The 7,758-nt window shown below is 37.6% G+C and overlaps 1 protein-coding gene across 1 annotated transcript in view; it reads left to right on the top strand.

Moving 5' to 3' along the window:
• The window catches only part of WDR35 (WD repeat domain 35), a 47,741-nt gene that overhangs the window by 19,292 nt on the left and 20,691 nt on the right, over window positions 1-7,758 (top strand).

Below are 7,758 nucleotides of genomic sequence, written 5' to 3'. Positions count from 1 at the left end.
CCCTACTGCTTGTTTGTTTGCTGGAGATGTGGTACAGAACATTGCCAAGGGACGGCAAACCACTGTTTTCTGGGAATTTTGCTAGAGAATAAACATAATTGATTTTTCCTTTCTAACAGATGAGGGAAGTGTGGACAAACTGACAAATTAATCAGCTTTTTGATTAATTAATCCCCTTTTGTTTGTTCTGGTTTTTGCTTTCCTTTTGGTTTGTTGTCCAAATAGATCTCAATTTGATTTCAGAATAGACACCGTGAACCCCATTTGTGGTTTTCTTTTTGAAGCGTGACTCTTTGATTAACTTTTCTGGCTTGTTGAAAGGCTAAATAATTTGTAATGAAGTTTTAACAAAAATATTTATTTGCTTTTGAATGAAAGAGGAGTGTATAATTGTTTAAATGAAAAGTACATATTTTTTTTAGAACCTCTTAGCTAAAATGATGGTAAGTAGAAGGTGTATTTGGCAGTAGACATCTAATGTGATTCCACGATGTTAGGAAGTTGGGATATGCCCAGCAGCACACCAAAATACTTCAAAAAAACCCCACAAAACAATATTCTGTGCATGGTTGATACAGCAGAGGAGTATAGCTCCTCTATTGGAACAGGTTATGGATAAAACCAGATTGCTTATTGTAAACCTGGAAAAGTTCTTCCATGCTTATTTTATTAATGTAAAGGTGTCTACTTAATATGTGTATATAGCTTTGGAATTTACATGCTCTGTTTCTATAGAAATTAGGTTTAATTTTTAAACAGCCCAAGCCAAAATCTTTTCCCTGCCTCTGCCAAAAAGAGATGTATCTATCATGACAAGAAACCTAATGAACTTTTTTCAGTGTAAATTGCCTCCTAGAGCCATTGTTTCATCCTCTTTGCAAAAAGTAATTCCTCTGTCTAAATTAATCTCATTAGATAAGTTGGTTCCAAACCATAGTGCTAGTACTTGGTGTTAGCATTAAATGATAAACAAACAGCCATTCTGACTGGTAAAACACACGGGAAAAGTGTCTAGCAAAGTTTTGGTAAGATAAAAATGATGAAGAAAGTAAGGGGAAGAATTATAAGACAAGGAAGTAACAACAATTCACAGAAGAATATAGGTAGGAAAAAATCAACTAAAGAATAGAACTAGTTGAGGTCATATTTATTTTCCTGGGTTTTATTATATATTAACTAAGTTTGTAAGTGTCATTTTCTAACATTGTTCAGTTTTTTGGTGATCGCAGGAGGAAGTCAGCTGTGAGTCAAATATATATTGTGTAGTTCATGCCCTATATTGTAGATCTTGATTGAAATGAAGAGTGTCCTGCTCTGATGATTGAGTTTGACTTCTTTGTCCCATGGAATATGTAAGAAATATTGTGGTACTTTTTAGTCTCATAATTTCTGTTTATGTCAGTTTGATGCTTTCTTGACACCTTTTACAATAGGGGTAGCACATCAGAATCGTAAGGAATAAAGTGCCCAGGAAATTCAGTACCAAGAATTTTACGGTGGATGGGGGGAAAAAAAACCCAACAACCCCCCCAAAACTGAGCACTGAAGTACGATGATGTGCTGGGTGGCAGTGGTGTGGGTGGGGTGTCTGTTGTGTCCCCCCTGTCCTGTCCCCCCTCCTGATCAGATGTCTACACTGCAAGTGCCTACTAGTCTCCTGGACTTACTTGACAGGTGGGATTGGGGTGGTGGGAGGAGGATTCGGGGGCTTATTGGGAGTAGTTCATCTCGTTTCTACAGTTGACATCTAAAATAAGTTCAGTGAATCATTCCTGAAAGGGGTCTTTTTGCTCTTCATTGGATACAAAGAAGCCCAGGGCAGCCAACTCATCTCTGTCAGAGATGTCTAAAATTAGGTGAGACAAATCCCACTCAAACGGTCAAAATTATCTTTGCATGTACACCTCTAACTCTGCATTTAAACTCTTTTCCTTGCATTTTTCTAGTGTTCTGTTTGTGTGAGCTTTCTAAATCTGTGATAGTTTTATTTATTTACATTATGAACAAAGGTATCAGTTTCTTTGATTCCCCCATTACGACCCGTCTCCTACAGCTGCCTGTACACAAGAAAAGAATCTTCTTCAGTGACTGAAAACAGTTAAAGAGAAATGCTATTTAATTGAAAAATGCTGTTGTTCCAATTGTATTTGAATTGTGCTAGAGAGATTAAAAATCTGGAAAAAGCTTCTCTTCTTTTAGCTTAACTAAGCTTTCTGCAGTCTGCTTCTGTTCCCTCCAGTGTCAGAGGATCAGTTTAGTGCATAGATTTATAGTGCTCTTTCCTAGTGTGAGTTCATTTGTGAAAATGCCAGGCATTACAGCCTTCAGGCTCATAAACGGGCAAATACTTGAGGTTAGGAATATTTGCATTTTTGAGTCCTGAAAAATTTCAGTAGCCTCAGTAGTTAAAACATTACAAGACAGTCTTTCATTGCTGTATAGTAAATACAGCCACACATTCCAACTTTTTTTTTTTTTTTAATATATGCTTCCTGTAAGACTCCTTTAAAGTTAGCCCACCAAACTTACAGAAGGGATTGAAGGTGAAAGCGAAAATCAAATGCCTGTAAATGTGACACTTTTGGAACACGTTGCACTGGTTTTATCATAGTTGCTTTCCTTTTTTGTAACCTTTGAAGATATAATTTCATAGAACAACTTGAAATATTTATAACATAAGGTCAATTTGTGTGAGGTGTAGACGCTTGTACAAGGTCTTAATATACAGTATATCATGCTGTTTATCACTGTTGGAGCTTCTTGGCAGTACAAAGTATAACTGTTCCATTTTGACAGGGTGCTGAACTTAAGCAGCTGGCTGGCCTTGCTGAGGTCAATAGAGAGAGAAGACCTTGTAAAACCTTAAAGGCAGAAGATCTTTCTGCCTTTTCTTTAAGATTCCAGTTCGTGCATAATTTCTAACAAGATCATTATCCCTTTGTCCTGTTTATAAATGAGAAAGATCAGCTTTATATTAATTATCTGGTAAGAGTAATCATTAATAGTTCAAGATATAAGCGGTACAAAAGTAAAATTAACATATATCTTATGCAAGATAATTGGAGAGTGTTACTGAATTACAAAAAATTTATTACCTGTCTGTTCTACCAAAACAGTTTTTCAGGCTATTCTCTTTTAATAAAGCAATAAATTGTTGCATTGAATTGTGTCCAGTTGCTTACATAATTTATGTTTTGAACTCTAGTTCTTGTTTCAGACTTCCAAGTGCCGTCTTTCAGAGTGGTTTAAATCCACTTAGATTATTACTTTATTTGATTTTCATAAATGCTTAAGAAAAATGCCTTCTCATGTAGTAGGATGTTCCTCAACAGACCACTCAGTTTCTGTGTGCTCCTGCCTATTTTTAAGAGGTGCTTTTGACTGCTGTGAGTCTAAACTGTATTTTTTGACTGGCTGTAATTACTGTAAATAGAACAGACAATGTTTTTGGTTTTTACCAGACTGCCCCTTGGTTTAATGGGAATCACCTGGAGCTCTACTGAGCATAAAGATTTTACTCCTCCTTGAGACTTTGGTGCCCTGCTGGTCTGTGGGGCTTTGACCTGGTAGGAAATTGATAGTGAAAAAAAAGCTTCTAATCTAGGGATGCTAGGCAGCTGATGGAGCATTTGAATAACGTATCTGAGAATGTGTGTTAAGGCACAACTTGTATGAATTGTCAATTTATAACAATTTATAAAATTGTTTCAACAAAGTGCTATTAATGTCCTAACCACAAAGTAATTGTGACAGTGCTCAATGTTTGATTCACCCCAGGAGATGCAAATCTTACGTTGATGGGCTCTAAGCCAGTAGTTCAAGAAGGGCTCAAAAAAAAGGTGCTTACTCCTTTTATTCTGTTGAATTTTTAATTATGTCATTAGTTTTCTAATGCTTGCTTCTGCTAATGATGGCAAAAAAGGATTAATTGGTCATTATCTGGTGAAAGGCCATCACTTCAACTTTCTTTAGATATTGATGGATGGTTACACCTTAAAGCTCTTCCTCATGCTTCTCTTTATTTTGTCCAAGGGCATTTTGCATCCCATGCTTCCTGTGCCTTGTTTTTAGGGTCCTTCACAATAGCTAGTGTTTGCTAGCCCAAAAATTAGTCTTTTCTCCATTGTCTAGCATTATGATGTTCCATCCTACTAAGGTATAAAAATTAACCAACACAGTTTCTTCTGTGCTTGTTTCACAGGCTTTCTGTCAAAGTCCTTTCACGAATAACTAAATATAAACTACAGGAGGTTAAATATCTTGTTATATAACATCTTTTTAATGGAAACACAACAGATGGTATCTGCTAAGAAAATGCCATGCAGGCTGGATTATATCATCTTCTTACATGCGCTTAGGAGCAGTGGCATAGTGAAGTGTTGAGTTATCTTTCACATGTGTGTTAGCACCCAGTGAAATGAATACGACAGCCTGATCAACATACAGGTGGGTTAAAGGCGGGGGTGCTGGAGCCATGCCTAGCTGTCTCGCCTCCCTCCTGGATGCCTTTAACAAGGACGACTAACTTGAATTGCTATTACTTACAGTTGTTCATTTTAAAGTAAACTGTAACTGATTTTTAGTATTTCTTCATATTCTGTGAACTGTGGTCATTCATGAGTTGTCCCATGTGCAGTTCAGTTGTCCCTGCTGCTGTCTGACATTTTCTTCTATTTATGAGCCAATGCTTCTGGTAGTGTTTGAATCAAGCTCTAAAATTGATTAGATGCTGTTGATCAGACTAAGTTTGTCCCGGTTTCTCAGGAACTGCCTGTAACAGGCTTGTATGAAAACAACAATTTAGTCTTTTGTCTGTCTGTCAGATTGCTTCCTTTCCATCAGATTTAGGTAGGATTACTTGTCTCTCTTGTGTTTGTATATCCTATTTCGTATACTAGAAAGTGTCTCAGCTGTTTCTGCAGTGAGGTAATATAGTCATGGATTAAGTTTGTATTCCATCTGTTATTTTTTTAAAGAAGATTAGACATGAAAACAGGTGTTTTCTAACTGTTTTGAAGTGAGATGGAGTGAGCGTGGATGAAATACAGACATCGTAGAAGGTTATTTGAGATTCCTCAATATCTAAGAAATCAAGTTTCTCTCCTTCAGGGAAGAGGTTTTATGAAGGAGCAGTGAAGAGAAATGAGGTGAGAAAGAAGGACGAGAGGAAACTTAAAGGGCAGTTGTTTTACATGTTGGCGTTGTTTTGATGGATGGTGTGTTTAATCCTTTTCAGTATTTATCACTGGAAAGTAAGGCACCTGTTTAAATGTTTTACATACATATTTTCAAGGTCTGAAAAGTAAGCATGAAGACATTAATATTGAAGTCAGCTATTTGCAAAATTGGTGGGAAGAGCTAGACAATCTTGGAAGTCCACATGTTTAGCAGGGAAAGCTTCTACGCAGTGGAAATGCTGAGCAGAGGAGTGTCCCAATCTCTTGCCTCCTGGCTCAAGGTGCTTGTTTTTCTGTCTGCTTAATAGTCAGAGCATGAATTCTTTTAAGGGAACTGATCCCCTAGTGAGTGGCATTTGCTGCTAAAATCAAGGCCGCTGTGTAAGTTAATACTTCCCTGCACTAAAGGAAATGAAGTAGTTAAACTGGCTGCCTAGAAAGGCATTCTAGATCTTCCTCAGCCTGAAGGGTTTGAAATGAGCATCTTTCCTTTCCCAGGAAAGGACAAATCCTGTTCCTTCCTTCTCTGCCCCAGCAACTGCCCGAAGGTGGAGTGCCTGGGGTGCCCTTTCCTTGTGTTGAATCTATGCTGTTATGCAGCCAAGGAGGAGAGTGTTTTAGGAGAAGACTGTAACCCTTTGATTAAAGCTCTGAGGTGAGAAGGGAGCATAGAACAGAATACTTTCAGTTGGAAGGGATCTGCAGTGATCATCTGGTCCAACTGCCTGACCATGCCAGGGCTGACCAAAAGTGAAAGCATGTTACTAAGGGCATTGTCCAAATGCCTCTTAAATGCTGACAGGCTTGGGGCATCGACCACCTCTCTAGGAAGCCTGTTCCAGGGTTTGACAACCCTCTCTATAAAGAAATGCTTCCTAATGTCCGTCTAGGCTTGGAGTTTAGTTGCTTTTTCCACAGATTTTTCTGTTTGTATTTTTTGGTTTTTTTCAATGTTTGCTTGTTTAGTGACTCTGGTATAAAATGCTAAAGCAATTCTAGAAAAAAATCCCATATGTCCTACTCTTATGCAATTGTTTAAGCTATACAGGTAATTTTGTAAAAGCTTTGGTTCCCACATACAAATACCGCTTTTCCAAATGTGTTTTTTTAATAGATCTGGTCCTGATAATTGTATCTGTGTACCGTGTATCCCTCTCCCTGCGATTTCACATTTGGCTTAAATCCAATCATCGTTTAGCCTGCTGTTGCAAAGAAGGGAAGGCCCTGCCCTCCATGCTGGCTGCTCATCCCTGTCCTCTCCAACTTTTTTGATTTCCTTTTTAATCCAACTTAAACTAATTTTTATTTATTTAATTTTGAGCTCAGTTAGATGAATGAACTGATCCAACTTACTCTGTGGTTGAGCTACTGCTAGAGTTGATATAAAAGAAATGGCAGGGAGATGTGCCAGGGGTTGGTGTGTGGGCTTTTTTTGACAGCAACAACCAGTGTAAGTCTTAGGCATGTTCATAAAATGCCTAAGTGATTGTATTCCTCTGGATAAAGCATAAGTGTGTTGCCATCTTGTTCCAGGATCATAACAGAGCTTATGTAAACATCCATTTTTTCCCATATTGGGGTACTTCGAGGTGTGCACAAATGAGTAAATTTAGGCTCCTTGGAAGTCAGATGGGGAATCACCTGGTGAGTCTGAGGAATGCCCATGGCTTTCAGATGTGGGCTTGGTTTAGCATTGTCTTGGAGTAATGTGTTTAAACGTTGACTAAGCTGAGTCCAAATATGAGGCTTAGTACTGAAATTTTGTGATTTGAGCAAGAGGGAACCTTATTACCTCACAGGTTAGGAGATTCTCATGTTTCATTTTGAAAGGAGAAAAGCATTGATTGTTATGGCATGTACAGCTGCAAAGTAATAAAAGAACAGAGCAAATACATAGAATTTATTAATGCTGTTAATGAGACAGGAGACTGTCCTTCAGCCATATGTGACTAATTATTGAAGTGAATGTGTTACAAGTATATGAAATACACTGAGTTGCATGTAATGTAAACAACTGTACTGCTCACATGTTAAGCATCATCACTAAGCCTTCTTATCCAATACTTACATTTATACTAAAAAGTATTCTAGAGCCATCAGGTAGCTTACATAATCCTCTTGGTTTCAAAGAAATAAAAATATGTTCAACCAATCTTCCCCCATCTGTCTCTTGTAGCACTGCTCTTCTTTATGACAGGCTTATAGCTCCCTCCAGAGTTCTGTTCTAAAATACAGAAAAAATTGAGATTTGCTGTAAAATAATAATTTTGTGCTCACAGCGTGTTACCTGTATGACTCAGTACATCGCTAACAGGCTGGGCTACACAATTCTTTTGAATTTGCCTGTTTTGTCTGGTAGCATACTGATTTACTTGTAGAATTTGAAGACATTGGGGGATTTACTTAATAGGTTTGTACATGTTTCTGTGCCCTTTTATGTGCATTCACTGGTTTTCAGAAAGATGAAACAAAGGATTGTAAAAGAAAAAGAGCCACAATACACTCAAGACAGCGTATTATAAAGAGTAATGTAATGGTTTGAGTGCATATTTTTTTTTCTTTGTTCACGAAACATTGACAG

Source organism: Egretta garzetta, unplaced genomic scaffold (assembly GCF_000687185.1).
Source record: "Egretta garzetta isolate BGI_Z169 unplaced genomic scaffold, ASM68718v1 scaffold847, whole genome shotgun sequence".
In the NCBI taxonomy this organism is placed as follows: Eukaryota; Metazoa; Chordata; class Aves; order Pelecaniformes; family Ardeidae; genus Egretta; species Egretta garzetta.
This window is presented reverse-complemented; position numbering and strand designations above follow the sequence as displayed.